At 52.4% G+C, this 26,297-nt stretch overlaps 4 non-coding genes across 4 annotated transcripts; all 4 read left to right on the forward strand.

Annotated features, from left to right (window-relative positions):
* Positions 1-456: 456 nt before the first annotated feature.
* On the forward strand, positions 457-529 carry trnat-agu (transfer RNA threonine (anticodon AGU)). Its single transcript has one exon. It is a non-coding gene; the product is annotated as a tRNA-Thr (tRNA).
* A 5,556-nt stretch (positions 530-6,085) lies between these two features.
* Positions 6,086-6,158, forward strand: trnat-ugu (transfer RNA threonine (anticodon UGU)). The gene has a single exon. It is a non-coding gene; the product is annotated as a tRNA-Thr (tRNA).
* Positions 6,159-13,720: 7,562 nt separating this feature from the next.
* On the forward strand, positions 13,721-13,793 carry trnat-agu (transfer RNA threonine (anticodon AGU)). The gene has a single exon. It is a non-coding gene; the product is annotated as a tRNA-Thr (tRNA).
* An 8,253-nt stretch (positions 13,794-22,046) lies between these two features.
* trnat-ugu (transfer RNA threonine (anticodon UGU)) lies at positions 22,047-22,119 on the forward strand. Its single transcript has one exon. It is a non-coding gene; the product is annotated as a tRNA-Thr (tRNA).
* Positions 22,120-26,297: the final 4,178 nt, after the last annotated feature.

Genomic DNA, 26,297 nt, shown 5'->3' on the forward strand with positions numbered 1-26,297 from the left:
CCCCCAGCAGCCCAGCAAGGCCAGCTGCACAGCAGCCCAGCGAGGGCCCAACAAATGATTCACCAACACCAGCTTTCACACCGAGACGATCAACCAGGGCAAGGAAGGCCCAGATCGACTCACATTGTATATAGTTACACTATTGACTTTGGGGCAGGGGGCGGGGGGGGAAGTGTTGTTATGAATGTAAACCTGTAATTATCATGTCTGACCACCAGAGGGCTTATCTCCTGGAGTCCCAAGGGATCCCACAATCCCTTGGGAGCACCTGTACTTAAGGAAGCCTCACAGGCTGGAGAGGCACTCTGGAGACCTGTGATAAAGGACTAAGGTCACACCTCACTTTGAGCTTGCAGTATCTCGTCTGACTCTTGATTCAAGACAGAACACCTTCCACTCTCTCTTTTCCCTGTCCCTCTCTTTCCTGCTCCTGCCCCTGCCTTTACCAGAGCAGGTGGTTCCATAGCTCAGGGGTTCGAGCACTGGTCTAGTACACCAGGGGTCGTGAGTTCAAATCTCACTGGGGCCTACTCAAATTTAGCTCAGTATTTAAATACCTCTCTTTCCTACAGATTCTTCCCTTCCCCATCACAGCTCTTTTTCCCGCTATTTCGCTTTCCCCGTCTCACCCTCCTTTCCCTCACTCGTATCAACTGCTCTCCTTCCCCATTTCTCCCCTGCCACTCTCTCTCTCCCCTTCCCCTCTCTCTCTCTCCCCTTCCACTGTCACTTCTTCCCAGTCTCCTCTTCCCCCTCTCTCTCACTCCTTCCACTCTCTCTTTACCCTTCCCCTCTCTTTCCTGCTCCTTCCGCTGACTTTCCCAGAGCAGATGGTTCCATAGCTCAGGGGTTCGAGCACTGGTTTAGTAAATCAGAGGTCATGGGTTCAAATCTCGCTGAGGCCTACTCAAAATTAGTTTAGTGTTTAAATACCTGACTGATCACCCCCCGACCCTCCCCAACCGAATGAACCACATCCAACTCCCTCCTGAACATATCCAATGAACTGGCATCAATAACTCTCCGCGGCAGGGAACCCCACAGGCCAACAACTCCCCGAATAAAGACATCTCTCCCAAACAGCCCACCCCCATCCCAAGAGCGTGCCCTGCCCCTGGCTCCGGACCCATCCAACACTGGGAACGCTCCTCCCGCACCGAACACGGCCCGTCCTGTCAGAATCCTTCCCAAATGCTGAACACCCCTGGATGTCGAGCACCCAGCCCCCGCGAAGCCAACCACACCACATCCACCAATTGCCATCTGCGCAGTCAACCCGAACACTCCCTGCACCGAGGCACAGAGCCCTCAGGCCCGACCGTCCAACATACTTTGCACCCTGCCCCTCCCACACCTTTGCTGCATGTGGCCCCTCAATCCCATGCCCCATTCTCCATTCATTGCCCAGCACAGGCCCCAACCTTGGGGGTGGTAACCTTCTTGGGCTGGGAATTTTAGCCCACCCCAGCGTGGAAGTCCTGCTCCCGACGCAGAATTGGCCTAACCACCCCTCAATAGAAGCAGAGTGCAATTTCCCACACTCCACTTCCTTTGTGGGCACTACCGGATGTTCATGTGACAGTGGGAACTGGTGCTCTCCACTCTCTGTCCTGTGACAGTGGGAACTGGTGCTCTCCACTCTCCCGTCCTGTGACAGTGGGAACTGGTGTTCTCCACTCTCTGTCCTGTGACAGTGGGAACTGGTGCTCTCCACTCTCTGCCCTGTGACAGTGGGAACTGGTGCTCTCCAGTCTCTGTCCTGTGACAGTGGGAACTGGTGTTCTCCACTCTCTGTCCTGTGACAGTGGGAACTGGTGTTCTCCACTCTCGGTCCTGTGACAGTGGGAACTGGTGCTCTCCACTCTCTGTCCTGTGACAGTGGGAACTGGTGCTCTCCACTCTCTGTCCTGTGACAGTGGGAACTGGTGCTCTCCACTCTCTGTCCTGTGGCAGTGGGAACTGGTGCTCTCCACTCTCCCGTCCTGTGACAGTTGGAACTGGTGCTCTCCACTCTCTGTCCTGTCACAGTGTGAACTGGTGTTCTCCACTCTCCCGTCCTGTGACAGTGGGCACTGGTGCTCTCCACTCTCTGTCCTGTGACAGTGGGAACTGGTGCTCTCCACTCTCTGTCCTGTGACAGTGGGAACTGGTGCTCTCCAATCTCTGTCCTGTGACAGTGGGAACTGGTGCTCTCCACTCTCTGTCCTGTGACAGTGGGAACTGGTGTTCTCCAATCTCTGTCCTGTGACAGTGGGAACTGGTGTTCTCCACTCTCTGTCCTGTGACAGTGGGAACTGGTGTTCTCCAATCTCTGTCCTGTGACAGTGGGAACTGGTGCTCTCCACTCTCCCGTCCTGTGACAGTGGGAACTGGTGTTCTCCAATCTCTGTCCTGTGACAGTGGGAACTGGTGTTCTCCACTCTCTGTCCTGTGACAGTGGGAACTGGTGCTCTCCACTCTCCCGTCCTGTGACAGTGGGAACTGGTGCTCTCCACTCTCTGTCCTGTGACAGTGGGAACTGGTGCTCTCCACTCTCTGTCCTGTGACAGTGGGAACTGGTGTTCTCCACTCTCTGTCCTGTGACAGTGGGAACTGGTCCTCTCCACTCTCTGTCCTGTGACAGTGGGAACTGGTGCTCTCCACTCTCCCGTCCTGTGACAGTGGGAACTGGTCCTCTCCACTCTCTGTCCTGTGACAGTGGGAACTGGTGCTCTCCACTCTCTGTCCTGTGACAGTGGGAACTGGTGCTCTCCACTCTCCCGTCCTGAGACAGGGGGAACTGGTGCCCTGGAACAACAGGCTTATTTTCCTCTTTTCCCTTCCCCTATCTCTGTCACTCCTTCCCCTCTCGCTCCCCTCCCCCTCTATCTCTTCCCCCTCCCCCTCTATCTCTTTTCTTCTCCTTTTCTCTCTCCCTTTCCCCATCCAGAAGCAGAGAATAAGTGAGAGAGACACGGAGAGAGAGTGAGAGGCAGGGAATGAGACAGAGAGACAGAGAGATTGGGACAGAGTGTGACTGAGTTGCCTTGGGATGTTTTACTACGTGAAAGACACGATATATCGATGTTGAGAGGCGAATATTGAAGAGACGGAGGCAGGAGTCTGGGGGATGAGACACAATCTGAGCGTTTCACTGACCCCTCCTCATTCTTCAAACACACAGCACTAACTGGGGAATGACCCACAGCCCAGGGCTGGTGGTTCCATAGCTCAGGGGTTAGAGCACTGGTCTCGTAAACCAGGGGTTGTGGGTTCAAATCTCAAGGAGGCCTGCTCAAAATGAGCTCAGTATTTAAATTAACAAGGAGCTTTATTTGTAAATATGAAACTGACCCTGTCACCACAGGCTCTCCCCTTCCCCCCACTCTCTCACCCTGCCATTCTCTCTGTCCCCTTCCCCCGAGAGAGAGAGAGCTCAGAGCAGGGCCCGACTAAAACTGAGCTCAGTATTTAAATTCACCATCAATTGACAAGGGCGTTAATTATAAATATCAAAAAGCTCTGAGACCGACCCTTGAACTGCAGGCTCTCGATTTATCTCTTCCCTTCCTCCTCTCTCTATCATTTCCCTTTATTTTTCTCTCTCTCTCCCCTCCGCTCACTCTCCTTCCCCTTTCTCTCTCCAACTCCCTCTTCTCCCCTTCTCCTCTCTCTCTCCCTTCCCACCCCCCACTTCCTCTCTCTCACCTTCCCCTTCTCTATTTCCTTCCCTTTCTGGCCATCCTCTCCCTTTTCCCCCACTCCATTTCTTTCTTCCTCTGTCTCCCCTGTGTACCGCTCCCTCTCACCCCTCCACTCACTCTCCTTCACCCTTTCTCTCTCCCTTCCCCCCTTTCCCACTCTCTCTCCCCTTCCTCTCCCTTTCCTTCCCCCTCTATCTCTCTCCATCCCTCTCTCCTTCTCTCTCTCCTTCCCGCTCACTCTCTCCCTTTTCCCTTCTGACTGTAACTTTCTCGCTCCCCTTCCCATCTCTCGCTCCCCTTCCCATCTCTCTCACCCCTTTCCATCTCTCACTCCCCTTCCCATCTCTCTCACCCCTCCCCATCTCTCTCACCCCTCCCCATCTCTCGCTCCCCTTCCCATCCCTCGCTCCCCTCCCCATCTCTCGCTCCCCTTCCCATCTCTCGCTCCCCTCCCCATCTCTCGCTCCCCTTCCCATCTCTCTCACCCCTTCCCATCTCTCGCTCCCCTTCCCATCTCTCGCTCCCCTTCCCCTCTCTCTCTCTCCCCTTACCCTCTCTCTCTCCCCTTCCCATCTCTCGCTCCCCTCCCCATCTCTCTCTCCCTTTCCCCTCTCTCTCTCTCCCCTGCCCCGCTCTCTCTCCCCTTCCCATCTCTCGCTCTCCCCTTCCCCTCTCTCTCTCCCCTTCCCATCTCTCGCTCCCCTCCCCATCTCTCTCTCCCTTTCCCCTCTCTCTCTCTCCCTTTCCCTCTCTCTCCCCATTCCCCTCTCGCTCTCACTTTCCCTTTACCATTTTCACTCTCTCCCTCTGCCTTTCTTCCCCTCTATCTCCCCTCCCTCCTCTCTCTCCCTCTACCCTTCCCACTCACGAGACAGAAAGAAAGTGAAAAAGATACAGAGAGAGAGAGTGACACAGAGAAAGTGAGAATGAGAGAGAGACAGAGAGAGTGAGCGAGAGAGAGAGAGAGACAGAGAGAGTGAGCGAGAGAGAGAGAGAGATAGAGAGAGAGAGAGAGAGAGAGAGAGAGACAGAGAGAGATTGAGCCAGAGTGTGACTGAGTTGCCTTGGGCTATTTTATCTCCCTCCCTTCCCCTTCACTCTCTCTTCCCCCCTCTCCCTTTTCCCATCTCTCTCACTCCTTTCCCTCTCATGGCGCCTTCTCACTCTCCCCTTCCCTCTCTGTCTCCACTCCCATCTCTCTCTCACCTCCCCTCTCTCCACTTCACTCTCTCATTCCTCCTCCTCTCTCTCCCTTCCCTCCTCTCTCTGTCACTCTTATCCCTCTCTCCGCTTTCCCCTCTCTGCCACTCCCATCTCTCTCTCCCTCCCTTCTCTCCACTTCTCTCTCTCCACTCCGCCCTCTCTCTCCCTTCCCCTCCCCCTCTCTCTCTCGTCCCCCTTCACTCTCTCTTCCCCCTCTCTCCCTTTTCCCATCTCTCGCTCACTCCTTTCCATCTCACTACCCCCTCTCACTCTCCCCTTCCCCTCTGCCTTCTCACTCTCCACTTCCCTCTCTGCCTGCCTCCCCTTCCCCTCTCTTCCCTTCACTCTCCCTTTCCCCCACTCCCTTCCCCATCACGACCCGTTCTACATCTTTTTACCCCTCTCTCCCTTTCCCGCTATCTCGCTTTCCCCGTCTCTCACTCATTCCCCTCTCCCCCCTTCCCCCTCCCTCGCTTCTCCCTCTCACCTTCGCCCTCTCTCCCTTTCTCCCTCTCTCCCCTCCCTCTCTCCCCTTCCACCTCAGCCTTTTCACTCTTCCTCTCCCTCCTCTCTTTCCCATCCCCCCGCTCTCCCCTCTCTCTCTCTCTTTTCCCTTCCCCCTCTCTCTCATTTCTTCCCCACTCTCTCCCCTTCCCCCACTCTCTCCCCTTCCCCCTCTCTCTCACTCCTTCCACTCTCTCATTTCCCTTCCCCTCTCTTTCCTGCTCCTTCCCCTGACTTGTCTCGAGAAGCTGGCTCCATAACTCAGGGGTTAGAGCACTGGTCAAGTAAACCAGAGATCATGGGTTCAAATCACACTGGGGTCTCCTCACAATTAGCTCAGTATTTAAGTTCACCATCAATTAACAAGGACTTTAATCATAAATGTTAAACAGCTCTGAGACTGACCCTCAAACTACAGGCTCTCAATCTCTCTCACTGCCTTCTATTGTTCTTCTCTCCCTTTCCCCCACTTCATTTCTTTCCTCCTCTGTCTCTCCTGTGCCTTGCTCTCTCTCCTTCCCCATTTCTCTCTCCCTGTCCTTCCACCTCGATCTCTGTCCATTTGCCTCCTTCACTCCCCCCTCTGTCGTTCTCACTCTCCACTTTCCTCACTGTCTCTCTCCCCTTCCCTCTCCCTTTGCCCCACTCCCTCACCATACCATTATCTCTCGCCTTCTCCCTTTCCTGTTAAAGGTGGCTCCATAGCTCAGGGGTTCGAGCACTGGTCTTGTAAACCAGGGGTCGTGAGTTCAAATCTCACTGGGGCCTACTCAATTTTGGCTTCTGTTCCTGAACTCACTGTCAATCGGCGACAGGCCGACACCATCAACAGGAACCGACTCACTTCACAGTTTAAATACAGCCCACAGCACTTTCACTTTCTGTGACCAGTCTGTAACCGAGTCTTCTTCATATCCAGTCTGAGAGCCACCGATATTTGTTTTAGATTCGGTGCAGGATATGGCCGTCGATAGCAAGGCCGGCATTTATTGCCCATCCCTAATTGCCCCTGGAGAAGGTCGTGGTGAGCAGCCTTCTTGAACACAACTGAGGGCCTCACTTGACCGTTTCACAGGGGCAGTTAAGAGTCAAACCCACATTGCCGTGGGTCTCAATATTCCTCGCTGCCGTGCTCCACTTCACAGTCAACAAGCTCCCCGCTGGAGTGGAACTAAACTACAGAACCAGTGGAAACCTGTTCAACCTTCGTCGTCTCCAGGCCAGGTCCAAGACGACCCTGTTATCATCCCCTGGGAAAGTCGTCGCTAGAGTCCTCCTCAACCGTCTTCTCCCTGTGGCCGAGGAGCTCCTCCCAGAGTCACAGTGCGGGTTTGGTCCCCTACGGGGTACAACGGACATAGAATCAGAGAAACATAGAAACTAGGTGCAGGAGTAGGCCATTCGGCCCTTCGAGCCTGCACCACCATTCAATATGATCATGGCTGATCGTGTAACTTCAGTACCTCATTCCTGCTTTCTCGCTTTCCCCGTCTCTCACTCATTCCCCTCTCCCTCCTTCCCACTCCGTCCCCTCACCCTCTCTCCCCTTCCCCCTCTCTCCCTTTCTCCCTTTCTCCCCTCCCGACCCACTCTCTCCTCCCTCTCTCCCCTTCCACCTCTTCCTTTTCACTCTCCCTCTCCCCCCTCCCTTTCCCATTCCTCCTCTCTCCCCTCCCTCTCTCTCTCTTCGCTTTCCTTTCAGATTCTCCCCTTCTCCCTCTCTCTCCCCTCCATCCTTCTTCTCTGTCCTTCCACTTTCTCTCTCCCAGTCCCCCTTCCTCCCTTCCACACTCTCTCTCCCCTTCCCATTGGGGTGATCGACCAGACAAACGCACCCTTCCGTCAACGTTACCGAGATGGCGCGAGACGAGAAGGCGCGATGAAACAATCCCGCCCTTCCCCTCCCTCTCTCCCCTTGCCCTCTCTCCCACTCCTTCCACTCTCTCTCCCCTCTCTCTCCTTCCCCTCTCTCTCCCCTTCCCCTCTCTCGTTCCCCTCTCTCTCCCCTTCGCTCTCTCTCCCCTTCTCCTCTCTCTCCCCTTCCCCCTCTCTCTCGCCTTCCCCCTCTCTCTCCCCTTCCCCCTCTCTCTCTCCCCTTCCTCCTCTCTCTCCCCTTCGCCCTCTTTCTCCCCTTCCCCTCTCTCTCCCCTTCGCCCTCTCTCTCCACTTCTCCCCTTCTCCCCTCTCTCTCCCCTTCCCCCTCCCTCTCCCCTTCCCACACTCTCTCCCCTTCCCCCTCTCTCTCCCCCCTTCCCCCTGTCTCTCCCCTTCCCCCTCTCTCTCCCCTTCCCCTCTCTCTCTCCCCTTCCCCTCTCTCTCCCCTTCGCCCTCTCTCTCCCCTTCTCCTCTCTCTCTCCCCTTCCCCCTCTCTCTCCCCTTCCCACACTCTCTCCCCTTCCCCTCTCCCCTCTCTCTCTCTCCAATTCCCTCTCTCTCTCCCCCTCCCATTGCTCTCCCCTTCCCCACCCTCTCCCCTTCCCCTCTCTCTCTCCCCTTCCCCCTCTCTCTCCCCACTTCCCCTCTCTCTCCCCTTCCCCCTCTCTCTCCCCCCTTCCCCTCTCTCTCCCCTTCCCCTCTCTCTCCCCTTCCCCCTCTCTCTCCCCTTCCCACACTCTCTCCCGTCCCCCTCTCTCTCCCCTTCCCACACTCTCTCCCTTCCACCTCTCTCTCCCCCATTCCCCCTCTCTCTCCCTTCCCCCTCTCTCTCTTCCCTTCCCCCTCTCTCTCCCCTTCCCCTCTCTCTCTCTCTCTCTCTCTCTCCCCTTCCCCTCTCTCTCCCCTTCCCCCTCTCACTCCCATTCCTTCTTTCTCCCCTTCCCCACTTTCTCCCCTTCCCCTCTCTCTCCCCTTCCCCTCTCTCTCCCCTTCCCCTCCCTCTCTCCCCCCTTCCCCTCTCTCTATCCCCTCCCCCATCGCTCTCACCTTCCTCCCTCTCTCTCCCCTTCCCCTCCCTCTCTCCCTCCCTTCCCCTCTCTCTATCCCCTCCCCCATCGCTCTCACCTTCCTCCCTCTCTCTCCCCTTCCCCCTCGAGAGACAGAGAAAAAGTGAGAGAACGAGAGAAAGAGACACAGAGAGCAAACCCAGCGCAAGTGGCTCCATAGCTCATGGGTTAGAGCACTTGTCCAGTAAACCCGAGGCTGGGTCCTGCTCAAAATTAGCTTAATATTTAAATTCACCGTTAGTTAACAAGGGTTTAATTATAAATATTAACCAGCTCCAAGACCGACTCTGGAACAGCAGGCTTGTCTCTCTGACACACTCTCTCCCACTTCCCCATCACAAACTGTTCTCCATCTGCTTTCCCTGCCTATTGCCTCACCTTCTCCCTTTCTCTTTCCTTTCAGATTCTCACCTTCTCCCTCTCTCTCCCCTGCGTCCTTTCTCTCTCTCTCTCCCCTTCCCATTGGGTGATCAACCAGACAAACGCATCCTTCCGTCAACGTTACCGAGATAATGCAAGACGAGAAGTTGCGATGAAACAATCCCTCTCTCTCTCTCCCCTTCCCTGCTCCTTCCCCGGTCTTTCCCAGCGGAGCTGGCTCAATAGCTCAGGGGTTAGAACACTGCTCTCGTAAATCAGCAGTTATGAGTTCAAATTTGACTGGGGCCTACTCAAAGTTCACTCAGTATTTAAATTCACCATCAATTAACAAGGGGTTAAATTATAAATATTAAACAGCTCCAAGACCAACCCTCAAACTGCAGGCTCTTGATCTCTCTCTCTGCCTTCCCCATCACTGCCTTTTATTTTTCTTCTCTCGCTCTCCTTCCCCCCTCTCCCTGTCCCCCTTTCCCCCCTCTCCCTGTCTCCCTTTCCCCCCGTCCCCTATCTCTCGCCCTCCCTTCCCACTCTCCACTTCCTCTCTCTTCCCTTCCCCCTCTCTATTTCCGTCCCTCTGTACCCATCCTCTCCCGTTCCCCCGCTCCATTTCTTTCCTCCTCTGTCTCTCCTGTGTCCCGCTCTCTCTCTCTCACTCTCTCTCCTCCACTCACTCTCCTTCCCCCTTTCTCACTCCCCCTTTCTCTCCCCCTTCCTCCCCTCCCCTTCCTCTCCCTTTCCTTCCACCTCTATCTCTCTCCAACCCCCTCCTTCTCTCTCCCCTCTCCCTTCCTTACCCTTCACTCTCTCTTCACCCTCTCTCTCTGTCACTCCTTCCCCTCTCACGACCCCCTCTCGCTCTCCCCTTCACCCCTCCCTTCTCACTCTCCACTCCCCTCTCTGTCTATCTCCCCTTTCCGCTCTCAGCACACTACCCCAGTCCCATGTGCAAAGTTAAAGCACATGAGATTGGGGGTAGTGTGCTGACGTGGATTGAGAACTGGTTGTCAGACAGGAAGCAAAGAGTAGGAGTAAATGGGTACTTTTCAGAATGGCAGGCAGTGACTAGTGGGGTACCGCAAGGTTCTGTGCTGGGGCCCCAGCTGTTTACACTGTACATTAATGATTTAAACCAGGGGTTTAAATGTCGTATCTCCAAATTTGCGAATGACACTAAGTTGGGTGGCAGTGTGAGCTGCGAGGAGGATGCTATGAGGCTGCAGAGCGACTTGGATAGGTTAGGTGAGTGAGCAAATGCATGGCAGATGAAGTATAATGTGGATAAATGTGAGGTTATCCACTTTGGTGGTAAAAACAGAGAGACAGACTATTATCTGAATGGTGACAGATTAGGAAAAGGGCAGGTGCAACGAGAACTGGGTGTCATGGTACATCAGTCATTGAAGGTTGGCATGCAGGTACAGCAGGCGGTTAAGAAAGCAAATGGCATGTTGGCCTTCATAGCGAGGGGATTTGAGTACAGGGGCAGGGAGGTGTTACTGCAGTTGTACAGGGCCTTGGTGAGGCCACACCTGGAGTATTGTGTACAGTTTTGGTCTCCTAACCTGAGGAAGGACATTCTTGCTATTGAGGGAGTGCAGCGAAGATTCACCAGACTGATTCCCGGGATGGCGGGACTGACATATCAAGAAATATTGGATCAACTGGGCTTGTATTCACTGGAGTTCAGAAGAATGAGAGGGGACCTCATAGAAACGTTTAAAATTCTGACGGGTTTAGACAGGTTAGATGCAGGAAGAATGTTCCCAATGTTGGGGAAGTCCAGAACCAGGGGTCATAGTCTAAGGATAAGGGGTAAGCCATTTAGGACCGAGATGAGGAGAAACTTCTTCACCCAGAGAATGGTGAACCTGTGGAATTCTCTACCACAGAAAGTAGTTGAGGCCAATTCACTAAATATATTCAAAAAGGAGTTAGATGTAGTCCTTACTACGAGGGGGATCAAGGGGTATGGTGAGAAAGCAGGAATGGGGTACTGAAGTTGCATGATCAGCCATGAACTCATTGAATGGTGGTGCAGGCTCGAAGGGCCGAATGGCCCACTCCTGCTATGTTTCTATGTTTCTATGTTTCTATGTCTATGTTTCTATGTTTCCCTTCCCCCTCTCTTTCCCCCATTCCCTCACCGTACCATTCTCTCTCGCCTTCCCCCTCTATCTCTCCCCTCCCTCTCTCCCTTAACCCCTCTCTTTCTCCCTTTCCTCCTCTCTCCCCTTCCCTCTCGAGAGACAGAGAGAAAGTGAGAGACAGAGAGAACGAGAGAGAGAGACACAGAGAGGCAGGCCAAGGCAGGTGGCTCCATAACTCAGGGGAAAGAGCTATGGTCTTGTTAAACCAGCAGTTGTGGGTTCAAATCTCACTAGGGCCTACTCAAAATTAGCTCAGTATTTAAATTCATGGTCAATTAACAAGGGCTTTAATTATAAATATTAACCAGCTCCAAAACCGACCCTGGAACAACAGGTTCCATTTTTCTCTTTCCCCTTTCCCCTATCTCTCTCACTCCTTCCCCTCTCTCCCCCCTCCCCCTCTATCTCTTCCCCTCTCCTTTTCTCTCTCCCCTTCCCCATCCAGAAGCAGAGAAAAAGTGAGGGAGACACGGCGAGAGAGAGAGAGGCAGAGAATGAGAGAGAGACAGAGAGACACAGAGATTGGGACAGAGTGTGACTGAGTTGCCTTGGGATGTTTTACTACGTGAAAGACCCGATATATCGATGTTGAGAGGCGAATATTGAAGAGACGGAGGCAGGAGTCTGGGGGATGAGACACAATCTGAGCGTTTCACTGACCCCTCATCATTCTTCAAACACACAGCACTAACTGGGGAATGACCCACATCCCAGGGCAGGTGGTTCCATAGCTCAGGGGTTAGAGCACGGGTCTCGTAAACCAGGGGTCGTAGGTTCAAATCTCACTGGGGATGCTCAGTATTTAAATACACTGCCAATTAACAAGGACTTTAATTATAAATATTAAACAGCTCCAAGACAGACCCTGGAACTGCAGGCTCTTGATTCCTCTCTCTCTACCTTCCCCGTCACTACCCTTTATATTTCTCTCTTGTTCCATTCACTCTCCTTCCCCTTTCTCTCTCCCAGTCCCGGTTCATCCCTTGCACTGTCTTTCTCACCCTTCCCACTCTCCACTTCCTCTGTCTTTCCTTCCCCCTCTTTCTCTACCCACCCTCTCTGCCTTTCTCCCTTTCCTCCTCTTTCTCTCTTTCTTTCTCTCCCATTCCCCCTCCCTCTCCCCGTCCCCTCTCGTTCTCACTTTCCCTTTACCCTTTTCACCCTCGGCCTTTCTTCCTCTCTCTCCCCTCCCTCCTCTCTCTCTCTGCCCTTCCCCCTTGAGAGACAGAGAGAGAGTGTGTCGGGGTGTGTGTTGTTCACTGATTGTTAGACCTCGGAACTTCTAGTGGGGAGAGGACAACACATGGAACAAAATTTTAGGCTTAACCCAGGGTCCGTTTTATTACACAACAAAAAACCGACTAAAAACTACAGGACTAGACTGCTGAGAGAAATCGACTGAAGACATACAATCGCCATTCCTGGCTGTAGTTATTGTAGGTTTGTGGTTGTTGGTTCCGTGACCGGTCGGTTCTCCTTCTATCTGTTCTCTGCAGCACCTCTTCCTTCGTCTCCTTCTGTCTCTCTGTTTGTCATTTTGCTTCATCTTTCTACCTCCTGCTTGTGTACCTTCCTGCTCCTTCCTGCTTGACCAGCTCCGCTGGGCAGGGCCACATTGTCCGCATGGTCCCCAGACACGAGACTCCCCAAAGCAAGCGCTCGAATCGGAACTCCCACACGGCAAGCGAGACAAAGGTGGGCAGAGGAAACGTTACAAGGGACACCCCTCAAAGCCTCCCTTGATAAAATGCAACATCCCCACTGACACCTGGGAGTCCCTGGGCCAAAGACCAGTCCGCCCGAAGTGGAGGAAGTGCATCCGGGAGGCCGCTGAGCACCTCGAGTCTCATCGCCGAGAGCGTGCAGAAACCAAGCGCAGGCAGCGGAAGGAGCGTGCGGCAAACCAGTCCCACCCTCCCCTTCCCTCAACAACTATCTGTCCCACCTGTGACAGGGACGGTAATTCCAGTATTAGACTGTTCAACCACCTGAGAACTCACTTTTAGAGTTGAAGCAAGTCTTACTCGATTCCGAGGGACTGCCGATGATGGTGATATTTATATCCACAGTAAGAATAAGTTCCCTGCTGGGCTGGTGTCCGATGAATGCATCTGGATCGATGCAGTGATTTGTTTAACTGGCTGTGCTGAGGAGTTTGACTGGCTACTAATTTGCACACGGAGTCGACAGTGCAAAAGATAACTCCTTATCCTTAATGCCCTGTTATCCAAAAATGTGCCTTTCCTTGGGTCCTTTATAGTCCTGTTTTCTTGCAGACCTGTAGTCTCTGGGGGGAACTGTGTTACCCCCTGTGGCCAATCAACTGTGGGACTCCCCGGATAGACAGTATCAATCTCTTTGTCTGTATGTATAACCAAGTTCAGTCCTTGACCTCAACCATTGCTTTTAATGGGTGATGTGTCACCACTTGCCTTCCCCCTCCCAGGTAGTCCAAACGTTTTTACTTTAAAACAGTTTTACCGTGGTCTCTTCCTGTGCCTTGTTCCAAGAAAAACAGGTGTACCCTTACAGGTGAGAGAGACTCAGAGAGAGAGAGAGAGTGAGAGACAAAGAAACAGACAGAGAATGAGAGAGACAGGGAGATGGAGAGACAGAGAGATTGAGAGAGAAAGAGAGATAGAGAAAGTGAGACAGAGAGATTGAGCCAGAGTGTGACTGAGTTGCCTTGGGATGTTTTACTATGTGAAAGACCCGATATATCGATGTTGAGAGGCGAATATTAGAAGAGACGGAGGCAAGTGTCTGGGGGATGAGACACAATCTGAGCGTTTCATTGACCCCTCCTCATTCTTCAAACACACAGCACTAACTGGCGAATGACCCACAGCCCAGGGTAGGTGGCTCCATAGCTCAGGGGTTAGAGCACTGGTCTAGTAAACCAGGGGTCGTGGGTTCAAATCTCACTGGGGCCTACTCAAAATTAGCTCAGTATCTAAATATCTGTCTCTTTCTCTTTTCCCTTTCCTTTCAGATTCTCCCCCTCTCTCTCTCTTCCCTTCTCCTTGCTCTTACTTTCCGTCCCCTCTCTTTCTCACTCCTTCCCTCTCTCCCCTTAACTTCTCTTTCCCCTTCCTCCCTCTCTCTCCTCTGCCCATCTTTCCTCCTCGCAGTCTCCTCTCTCCTCTCACTCCTTCAGGAGCAGGCCATTGGGAAAAGCATAATTCGGTCAGGCAGAGTCAGCATGGATTTATGAAGGGGAAGTCATGTTTGACTAAGTTGCTGGAATTCTTTGAGGATGTAACCAACAGGGTGGATAAAGGGGAACTCATTTTAAGAGAGAAAGCAAGTCTTCCTCGATTCCGAGGGACTGCCTCTTGCAATGTCTGTCAGCTTGTAATGTTTGTAGCTCCACATTGAGGATGTGGACGTATTGTGTACTGCAAGTGCAGAGTTAATAATAAACAGAATTCGGCGGGTTTCCGGAGACTTCCGAGAGAGCTGCGCGCCATGTTAGGAAGCTGTGTGTGCTGTGCCCTGTGAATATATCACACCTACGCTGATGATGTTAGAGACAAAGAGTGAGAGAGACAGAGAAAGTCAGGTTGAGAGATTGAGTGAGAAGGAAAAAGAGTAAGGGAGAGGCAGAATCCCATTCGGCCCATCGTATCCACGCCGACCGGCCAAGAGCAACCCAGCCTCATCCCACTTTCCAGCTCGAGGTCTGTGGGTTACAGCACTTCAAGTACTTTTTAAATGTGGTCAAGAACAAGCCCATCATTCCACGGTCAGTCTGGGAGCTGTTCAATATTTATAATTAAAGCCTTTGTTAATTGACGGTGAATTTAAATACTGAGCTAATTTTGAGTAGGCCCCAGTGAGATCTGAACCCACAACCCCTGGTTTACTAAACCAGTGCTCTAACCCCTGAGCTATGGATCCACCTGCCCTGGGCTGTGGGTTATTCCCCAGTTAGTGCTGTGTGTTTGAAGAATGAGGAGGGAAATGGTCCACGTTGTCCAGGGCCACGCCGTGGACCTTGTTGACTGGGGGGCAGTGCTGTGCGGCGAGGACAGGTTGGTGGAGGACCTTTGTCTTACGGATGTTTAGTGTAAGGCCAGTGCTTTCGTACGCCTCCGTAAATACATTTACTATATCCTGGAGTTCAGCCTCTGAATGTGCACAGATTCAGGCGTCGTCCGCGTACTGTAGCTCGACGACAGAGGTTGTGGTGATCTTGGTGATCATCGATTCCATTCATACCGCTTCAAAGGGTACGTTTGCAAGGGCTGTGGAACAATGGGACACCTCTAATGTATGTGCAGGCGAGCTGCAAACCCTGCTAATCCTGCAAACCACCTTGTTGCAGAGCAGGACAGATCCACGGTGGAACACGATGAACCAGAGCCTCAGACTGAGGAGGCAGAGGTATATGGGGTGCACACATTTACCACAAAGTGTCCCCCGATAATGCTGAAGGTTGAATTAAATGGGCTCCCGGTGTCCATGGAGCTGGACATGGGCGCGAGCCAGTCCATAATGAGCAAAAAGACTTTCGATAAGTTGTGGTGCAACAAGGCTTCAAGGCCAGTCCTGACTCCCATTCGAACCAAACTTAGAACGTACACAAAGGAACTGATTCCCGTAATCGGCAGTGCTACCGGAAAGGTCTCCTACGATGGAGCGGTGCACGATTTACCACTGTGGGTGGTACCGGGCGATGGTCCCACGCTGTTCGGCAGGAGCTGGCTGGGAAAGATACATCCGTCGACGACACCTCATGTGCCCAGGTCCTAAGCAAGTTCCCCTCGCTGTTCGAACCAGGCGTCGGGAAGTTCCAAGGAGCAAAAGTGCAGATCCATTTAATTCCGGGGGCGCGACCCATCCATCACAATGCGAGAGCGGTACCTTACATGATGAGAGAGAGGGTGGACATTGAGCTGGACAGGCTGCAACGAGAGGACATCATTTCGCCGATCGAATTCAATGAGTGGGCCAGTCCGATCGTTCCAATCCTCAAGGGAGACGGCACCGTCAGAATCTGTGGTGATTACAAAGTAACTATCAATCGTTTCTCCCTGCAGGATCAATACCCGCTACCAAAGGCAGACGACCTATTTGTCACGCTGGTTGGGGGGGAAAACATTCACGAAGCCGGACTTGACCTCGGCCTACATGACGCAGGAGCTGGTGGAATCTTCGAAAGGCCTCACCTGCCTCAACACGCACAAAGGTCTTTTCGTTTACGACAGATGCCCGTTTGGGATTCGATCAGCCACGGCGATATTCCAGAGGAACATGGAAAGCTTGCTGAAGTGGGTCCCGTGCACCGTGGTCTTCCAGGACGACATCTTGGTTACAGGTCGGGACACCGTCGAGCATTTGCAGAACGTGGAGGAGCTCCTTAGTCGGCTTAATCGTGTGGGGCTCGGGCTGAAATGCTCGCAGTGCGTTTTCCCGGTGCCTGAAGTGGAGTTCCCGGGGAGAAGAATCGCGGCGGACGGCATCAGGCCCACCGATTCGAAGACGGGGGCAATCGAGAAGGCACCGAGACCACGGAATGTGACGGAGCTGCGGTCGTTTCTAGGACTCCTGAACTATGTTGGTAACTTCTTACCGGGTCTCGGCACATTGTTAGAACCCCTGCACCCTCCACTGCGTAAGGGAGATGAATGGGTCTGGGGTAAAAGCCAAGAAAATGCCTTTGAGAAAGCTAGGAAGCTGTCATGTTCAAACAAATTGCTTGTGTTGTACGATCCATGTAAACGTTTGGTACGAGCATGTGATGCGTCGTCGTACGGGGTCGGGTGTGTATTGTAACAAGCTAATCAATTTGGGAAATTGCAACCGGCTGCTTATGCAACCAGAAGTCTGTCTAAGGCCGAGAGGACCTACAGTATGATCGAGAGAGAAGCATTAGCGTGTGTTTACGGGGTAAAGAAAATGCATCAATATCTGTTCGGGCTCAAATTCGAAATGGAAATCGACCACAAGCCACTTATATCCCTCCTTTCTGAAAATTAGGGGATAAATACGACTGCATCGGCCCGCATCCAGAGATGGGCGCTCACGTTGTCCACATACAACTACGCCATCCGCCACAGGCCAGGCACAGAAAACTGTGCCGATGCTCTCAGTAGGCTGCCATTGCCCACCACCGGGGTGGAGATGACACAGCCCGCAGATTTAGTTATGGTAATGGAAACATTCGAGAGTGAGCAATCACCTGTCACCGCCCGACAGATTAGAACCTGGATGAGCCAGGGCCCCTTACTGTCCTCAGTAAAAAGCCGTGTGCTCCACGGGAGTTGGTCTAGTGTCCCGTTAGAGATGAACGAAGAAATAAAGCCATACCAGCGACACAAAGATGAAATGTTTAGACAGGCAGATTGCCTCCTGTGGGGCATTTGGGTAGGTATGCCAAAAAAGGGCAGGGGCACTTTCATTCGTGATCTCCACAGTACCCACCCAGGCATTGTAATGATGAAAGCGATAGCCAGATCCCACGGGTGGTGGCCCGGTATCGATGCAGACTTAGAGTCCTGCGTGCACAACTGTAATACATGTTCCCAGTTAAGCAACGCACCCAGGGAGGCGTCCCTAAGTTTATGGTCTTGGCCCTCCAAACCGTGGTCTGGGGTTCATGTCGACTATGCAGGCCCATTCTTGGGGAAAAATGTTTTTAGTGGTTGTAGATACGTACTCCAAATGGATCGAATGTGTGATAATGCCGGCAAGCACGTCCACTGCCACCATCGAAAGCCTACGGGCCGTGTTTGCCACGCACGGCCTGCCTGATGTCCTTGTAAGCGACAATGGGCCGTGCTTTACCGGTGCCGAGTTCAAGGAATTCATGACCCGCAATGGGGTCAAACATGTCACGCCTGCCCCGTTTAAGCCAGCGTCCGACGGTCAGGCAGAACGAGCAGTTCACACAATCAAGCAGAGCTTGAAAAGGGTAACTGAAGGCTCACTGCAGACTCGCTTGTCCCGAGTCCTGCTCAGTTACCGCACAAGACCCCACTCACTTACCGGGGTCCCTTCCACTGAACTGCTGATGAAAAGGGCACTTCAGACAAGGCTCTCGTTAGTCCACCCTGATCTACACGAACAGGTAGAGAGCAGGCGGCTTCAACAGAATACATAACGTGATCGCACAAATGTGTCACGTGAAATTGAAGTAAACGATCCTGTATTTGTGTTGAACTATGGACAAGGTCCCAAGTGGATTGCTGGCACTGTTTTGGTCAAAGAAGGGAGCAAGGTATTTGTGGTCAAACTCGCAAATGGACTCACCTGCAGAAAACACTTGGACCAAATCAAACTGAGATTTACAGACTATCCAGAACAACCCACAACAGACTCTACCGTCCGTCCAACACACAGACGTAGCAACCGACCCAGCGGTTGACCACGAAGCAGAACCCATCACCCAGCAGCCCAGCGAGGGCCCAACAAATGATTCACCAACACCAGCATTTGCACCGAGACGATCAACCAGGGCAAGGAAGGCCCCAGATCGACTCACATTGTATATAGTTACACTATTGACTTTGGGGCAGGGGGCGGGGGGGAAGTGTTGTTACGAATGTAAACCTGTAATTATCATGTCTGGCCACCAGAGGGCTTATCTCCTGGAGTCCCAAGGGATCCCACAATCCCTTGGGAGCACCTGTACTTGAGGAAGCCTCACAGGCTGGAGAGGCACTCTGGAGACCTGTGATAAAGGACTAAGGTCACACATTACTTTGAGCTTGCAGTATCTCGTCTGACTCTTGATTCAAGACAGAACACCCTGTCCCTCTCTTTCCTGCTCCTGCCCCTGCCTTTACCAGAACAGGTGGTTCCATAGCTCAGGGGTTAGAGCACTGATCTAGTAAACCGGGGATCGTGAGTTCAGATCTCACTGGGGCCTACTCAAATTTAGCTCAGTATTTAAATACCTTTCTCTCTCTTCTCCCTTTCCTGCAGATTTTTCCCTTCACCATCACAACTCTTTTTACCACTTTCCCTGTCTCGCCCTCCTTTCCCTCACTCGCATCAACCGCTCCCCTTCCCCTCTCTCTCTCTCCCCTTCAACTGTCTCTTCTTCCCAGTCTCCTCTTCCCCCTCTCTCTCTCTCCTTCCCCTCTCTCACTCCATCCCCTCCCTCTCTCGCCTCTTCCTCCTCTCTCTTTCCCCTTCCCCCTCTCTCTCACTTCCTTCCACTCTCTCTTTACCCTTCCCCTCTCTTTCCTGCTCCTTCCGCTGACTGCCCTAGCGCAGGTGGTTCCATAGCTCAGGGGTTCGAGCACTGGTCCAGTAAATCAGAGGTCATGGGTCCAAATCTTGCTGGGGCCTACTCAAAATTAGTTTAGTGTTTAAATACCTGGCTGATCACCCCCTGACCCTCCCCTGACCGCAAGGACCACATCCAACTCCCTCCTGAATATATCCAATGAACTGGCATCAACAACTCTCTGCGGCAGAGAACCCCACAGACCAACAACTCTCCGAGTGAAGATGTGTCTCCCAAACAGCCCACCCCCATCCCAATAGCGTGCCCCCCGACCCTGCCCCCGGCTCGGGACCCATCCAACTGTGGTACACTCCCCTCCCCCAACACGGCCCATCCCGTCAGAATCCTCCCCAAATGCCGAACACCCCTGGATGTCGAGCACCCAGCCCCCGCGAAGCCAACCACACCACATCCACCAATCGCTATCTGCGCAGTCAACCCGAAAACTCCCTGCACCGAGGCACAGAGCCCCCAGGCCCGACCGTCCAACACACATTGCCCCCCCCACCAGACCTTCGCTGCAATGTGGCCCCTCCTATCCCCTGCCCCTCAATCCCCCAACCCAGTCTCCATTCATCTTCCCTCTGCCTCCCCGCACAGGCCCCCACTTTGGGGGCGGTAACCTTCTGGGGCTGTGAATTTTAGCTCCCGCCGCAGAATTGGCCTGACCACCCCTCAATGGAAGCAGCGTGCAATTTCCCACACTCCACTTCCTTTGCGGGCACGACCGGATGTTCATGTGACAGTGGGAACTGGTGCTCTCCACTCTCTGTCCTGTGACAGTGGGAACTGGTTATCTCCACTCTCTGTCCTGTGACAGTGGGAACTGGTGCTCTCCACTCTCTGTCCTGTGACAGTGGGAGCTGGTGCTCTCCACTCTCTGTCCTGTGACAGTGGGAACTGATGCTCTCCACTCTCTGTCCTATGACAGTGGGAACTGGTGTTCTCCACTCTCTGTCCTGTGACAGTGGGAACTGGTGTTCTCCACTCTCTGTCCTGTGACAGTGGGAACTGGTGCTCTCCACTCTCTGTCCTGTGACAGTGGGAACTGGTGTTCTCCACTCTCTGTCCTGTGACAGTGGGAACTGGTGCTCTCCACTCTCCCGTCCTGTGACAGTGGGAACTGGTGTTCTCCACTCTCTGTCCTGTGAGAGTGGGAACTGGTGCTCTCCACTCTCCCGTCCTGTGACAGTGGGAACTGGTGCTCTCCAGTCTCTGTCCTGTGACAGTGGGAACTGGTGCTCTCCACTCTCCCGTCCTGTGACAGTGGGAACTGGTGTTCTCCACTCTCTGTCCTGTGACAGTGGGAACTGGTGCTCTCCACTCTCTGTCCTGTGACAGTGGGAACTGGTATTCTCCACTCTCTGTCTTGTGACAGTGGGAACTGGTGTTCTCCACTCTCTGTCCTGTGACAGTGGGAACTGGTGCTCTCCACTCTCTGTCCTGTGACAGTGGGAACTGGTGTTCTCCACTCTCTGTCCTGTGACAGTGGGAACTGGTGTTCTCCACTCTCTGTCCTGTGACAGTGGGAACTGGTGCTCTCCACTCTCTGTCCTGTGACAGTGGGAACTGGTGTTCTCCACTCTCTGTCCTGTGACAGTGGGAACTGGTGCTCTCCACTCTCTGTCCTGTGACAGTGGGAACTGGTGCTCTCCACTCTCTGTCCTGTGACAGTTGGAACTGGTGCTCTCCATTCTCTGTCCTGTGACAGTGGGAACTGGTGCTCTCCACTCTCCCGTTCTGTGACAGTGGGAACTGGTGCTCTCCACTCTCTGTCCTGTGACAGTGGGAACTGGTGCTCTCCATTCTCCCGTCCTGTGACAGTGGGAACTGGTGCTCTCCACTCTCTGTCCTGTGACAGTGGGAACTGGTGCTCTCCACTCTCTGTCCTGTGACAGTGGGAACTGGTGCTCTCCACTCTCCCGTCCTGTGACAGTGGGAACTGGTGCTCTCCACTCTCTGTCCTGTGACAGTTGGAACTGGTCGCTCTGGAACAACAAGCTTATTTTCCTCTTTTCCCTTCCCCCTATTCTGTCACTCCTTCCCCTCTCACTCCCCTCCCCCCCTATCTCTTCCCCCTCCCTCTCTATCTCTTTCCTTCTCCTTTTCTCTCTCCCTTATCCAGAAGCAGAGAATAAGTGAGAGAGACACGGAGAGAGCGCGAGAGGCAGGGAATGAGACAGAGAGACAGAAAGACAGAGATACAGAGAGATTGGGACAGAGTGTGACTGAGTTGCCTTGGGATGTTTTACTACGTGAAAGACCCGATATATCGATGTTGAGAGGCGAATATTGAAGAGACGGAGGCAGGAGTCTGGGGGATGAGACAAAATCTGAGTGTTTCACTGACCTCTCCTCATTCTTCAAACACACAGCACTAACTGTGGAATGACCCACATCCCAGGGCAGGTGGTTCCATAGCTCAGGGGTTAGAGCACGGGTCTAGTAAGCCAGGGGTAGTGGGTTCAAATCTCATTGGGTCCTACTCAGCTCAGTGTTTAAATTAACAAGGGCTTTAATTATAAATATGAAACCAACCCTGGCAAAACAGGCTCTCCCCTCTCCCCCAATCTTCCCTTCTCACTCTGACTCTCTGTCCCCTTATCCCTTCTCCCTTCCCTCCTCTTTCTCTCTCTCGTACCCCTTCACTTTTTCTTCTCCCTTTTCCCGTCTCTCTCTCTCTCCCCTTCCCATCTCTCGCTCCCCTTCCCCCCTCTCTCTCTCCCTTTCCCTCCCTCTCCCCATTCCCCTCTCGCTCTCACTTTCCCTTTACCCTTTTCACTCTCTGCCTCTGCCTTTCTTCCCCTCTCTCTCCCCTTCCCTCTCGAGAGACAGAGAAACAATCATGTTCCAATGATTGTACAGGGATGAATCACCAAGAATGATTATATTCGGGCCCCACCTCCTTGTTAACAATAGTAAGAAGCAAACATGAGCTGGTGTTACAGGTGGCTCCATAGCTCAGGGGTTAGAGCACTGGTCTTGTAAACCAGGGGTCGTGGGTTCAAATCTCACTGGGGCCTACTCAATTTTGGCTTCTGTTCCTGAACTCGCTGTCAATCGGCGACAGGCCGACACCATCAACAGGAACCGACTCACTTCGCAGTTTAAATACAGCCCAGAGCACTTTCACTTTCTGTGACCAGTCTGTAACCGAGTCTTCTTCATATCCAGTCTGAGAGCCACCGATATTTGTTTTAGATTCGTTGCGGGATATGGCCGTCGATAGCAAGGCCGGCATTTATTGCCCATCCCTAATTTCCCCTGGAGAAGGTCGTGGTGAGCAGCCTTCTTGAACACAACCGAGGGCCTCACTTGACCGTTTCACAGGGGCAGTTAAGAGTCAAACCCACATTGCCGTGGGTTTCAATATTCCTCGCTGCCGTGCTCCACCTCACAGTCAACAAGCTCCCCGCTGGAGTGGAACTAAACTACAGACCCAGTGGGAACCTGTTCAACCTTCGTCGTCTCCAGGCCAGGTCCAAGACCACCCTGTTATCATCCCCTGGGAAAGTCGTCGCTAGAGTCCTCCTCAACCGTCTTCTCCCTGTGGCCGAGGAGCTCCTCCCGGAGTCACAGTGCGGGTTTGGTCCCCTACGGGGTACAACGGACATAGAATCATAGAAACATAGAAACTAGGTGCAGGAGTAGGCCATTCGGCCCTTCGAGCCTGCACCACCATTCAATATGATCATGGCTGATCATGTAACTTCAGTACCTCATTCCTGCTTTCTCTCCATACCCCCTTGATCCCTTTAGCCGTAAGGGCCACATCTAACTCCCTTTTGAATATATCGAACAAACTGGCCTCAACAACTCTCTGTGGTAGAGAATTCCACAGGTTCACAACCCTCTGAGTGAAGAAATTTCTCCTCATCTCGGTCTTAAATGGCTTACCCCTTATCCTTAGACTGTGACCCCTGGTTCTGGCCTTCCCCAACATCAGCAACATTCTTCCTGCATCTAACCTGTCTAAACCCGTCAGAATTTTATATGTTTCTATGAGATCCCCTCTCATTCTTCTAAATTCCAGTATATATAAGCCTAGTCGATCCAATCTTTCTTCATATCTCGGTCCTGCCATCCTGGGAATCAGTCTGGTGAACCTTCGCTGCACTCCCTCAATAGCAAGAATGTCCTTCCTCAGATTAGGAGACCAAAACAATACACAGTATTCAAGGTGTGGTCTCACCAAGGCCCTGTACAACTGCAGTAAGACCTCCCTGCTCCTCTACTCAAATCCTATCGCTGTGAAGGCCAACATGCCATTTGCCTTCTTCACTGCCTGCTGTACCTGCATGCCAACTTTCAATAACTGATGAACCATGACACCCAGGTCTCGTTGCACCTCCCCTTTTCCTAATCCGTCACCATTCAGATAATATTCTGCCTTCCTGTTTTTGCCACCAAAGTGGATAACCTCACATTTATCCACATTATACTGCATCTGCCATGCCTTTGCCCACTCACCTAACATGTCCAAGTCACCCTGCAGCCTCTTAGCACCCTCCTCACAGCTCACACTGCCACCCAGCTTAGTGTCAGCTGAAAACTTTCCGATATTACATTCAATTCCTTTGTCTAAATCATTGATGTATATAGTACATAGCTGGGGTCCCAGCACTGAACTTTGTGGCACCCCACTAGTCACTGCCTGCCATTCTGAAAAGGACCTGTTTATCCCGACTCTCTGCTTCCTGTCTGCCAACCAGTTCTCTATCCACGTCAGTACATTACCCCCAATACCATGTGAGAAAGAGAGAGAGACGGAGAGACAGAGAGACTGAGGGAGAAAGAGAGATTGAGCCAGAGTGTGACTGAGTTGCCTTGGGATGTTTTACGACGTGAAAGACCCGATATATCGATGTTGAGAGGCGAATATTGAAGAGACGGAGGCAGGAGTTTGGGGGATGAGACACAATCTGAGCGTTTCACTGACCCCTCCTCATTCTTCAAACACACAGCACTAACTGGGGAATGACCCCCAGCCCAGAGCAGGTGGCTCCATAGCTCAGGCGTTAGAGCACTGCTCTAGCAAACCAGGGGTTGTGGGTTCAAATCTCACTGGGGCCGATTCAAAATTAGTTCAGTATTTAAATTCACTGTCAATTAACAAGGGCTTTAATTATAAATATTAAACAGCTCCGAGACAGACCCTGGGACGACAGTCTCCAAATCTTTCTCTGCCCTCCCCATCGACACAACCTGTTGTACATTTTTATCTCTCACTCATTCCCCTTTCTCATCCTCTACCTTCTCCTCTTTCTCCTCCCTCTCTCTCTCCCCTTCCCGCTCTTACACACTCGTTACCCTCTCTCTCGCTCCTTCCCCCCTCTCTCTCACTCCTTCACTTTTCTCTCTCCCTTTCCCCTCTCCTCTTCTCATCTCTCTTACACTCTCTCTGCCCTTCCAAATCTCTCTCTCCCGTTCTACATCATTTCACCCCTCTCTCCCTTTCCCACTATCTTGCTTTCCCCGTCTCTCACTCATTCCCCTCTCCCCACTTCCCCCTTCCTCGCCTCACCCTCTCTCCCCTTCCCTCACTCACACCTTCCCCTCTCGCTCCCCCTTCCACTCTCTCTCTCTCCATATCCCCTTCCTCTATTTCCCCTTTCCCTCTCTCTTCCTCCCCCTCTCCCCTTCTCCACTCTATCCCCTTCTCCTCCCTCTCTTTCCCCTCCCCTCTCTCGCTCCCCTTTCTCTCTCTCTTCCTCCCTCTCTCACTCCTTCCCCACTTTTTCCCCTTCCCCCTCTCTCTCACTCCTTCCCCACTCTCTCCTTTTCCCCACTATCTCCCCTTCCGTCTCTCTCTCACTCCTTCTGTTATGTATGTAAACCTGTAATTACCGTGTCTAACCACCAGAGGGCTTATCCCGTGGAGTCCAGAGGGAGCCCACAATCCCTTGGGAGCAGCTGTTTATAAGGAGGCCTCACAGGCTGGAGAGGCACTCTGAGATCTACAGTCACACTTACTTTGAGCTTGCAGCATCTAGTCTGACTCTTTGTTCAAGACATAACAACAGGCGACGAGGTACAGATGACGAACCCCAATGCACAATGCGGAGAACTGTGGGCATCCTGGAGAAATTTTCGGAGGGAGATGATTGGGAAACCTTCATGGAACGACTTGAGCAATACTTCGTGTCCAACGAGCTGGAAGAAGAAACGAACACTGCCAAACCAAGGGCGATCCTCCTCACCGTTTGTGGGCCATCAACATATGGCCTCATGACAATCCTGCTCGCTACAACAAAACCCACAGACAAGTCGTACAATGAGTTGTGCACACTGGTCCGGGAGCATCTAAATACAAAGGAAAGCGTTCTGATGGCGAGGTACCGGTTCTACACGTACAAGAGGTCTGAAGGCCAGGAAGTGGCAAGTTATGTCACCGATCCAAGGGGCCCGACTCTCTGCTTCCTGTCTGCCAACCAGTTCTCTGTCCACGTCAGTAATTACCCCCAATACCATGTGCTTTGATTTTGCACACCAATCTCTTGTGTGGGACCTTGTTAAAAGCCTTTTGAAAGTCCAAATACACCACATCCACTGGTTCTCCCTTGTCCACTCTACCAGTTACATCCTCAAAAAATTCCAGAAGATTTGTCGAGCATGATTTCCCTTTCATAAATCCATGCTGACTTGGACCGATCCTGTCACTGCTTTCCAAATGTGCTGCTATTACATCTTTAATGATTGATTCCAACATTTTCCCCACTGCCGATGTCAGGCTAACCGGTCTATAATTCCCTGTTTTCTCTCTCCCTCCTTTTTTAAAAAGTGTTATTACATGAGCTACCCTCCAGTCCATAGGAACTGATCCAGAGTCGATAGACTGTTGGAAAATGATCACCAATGCGTGCACTATATCTAGGGCACACTTCCTTAAGTACTCTGGGATGCAGACTATCAGGCCCCGGGGATTTATCGGCCTTCAATCCCATCAATTTCCCTAACACAATTTCGTGACTAATAAGGATTTCCTTCAGTTCCTCCTTCTCACTAGACCCTCGATCCCCTAGTATTTCCGGAAGTTTATTTGTGTCTTCCTTAGTGAAGACAGAACCAAAGTATTTGTTCAATTGGTCTGCCATTTCTTTGTTCCCCATTCTAAATTCTGACTGCAAGGGACCTACATTTGTCTTCACTAATCTTTTTCTCTTCACATATCTGTAGAAGCTTTTGCAGTCAGTTTTTGTTT

Source organism: Pristiophorus japonicus, unplaced genomic scaffold (assembly GCF_044704955.1).
Source record: "Pristiophorus japonicus isolate sPriJap1 unplaced genomic scaffold, sPriJap1.hap1 HAP1_SCAFFOLD_1027, whole genome shotgun sequence".
In the NCBI taxonomy this organism is placed as follows: Eukaryota; Metazoa; Chordata; class Chondrichthyes; family Pristiophoridae; genus Pristiophorus; species Pristiophorus japonicus.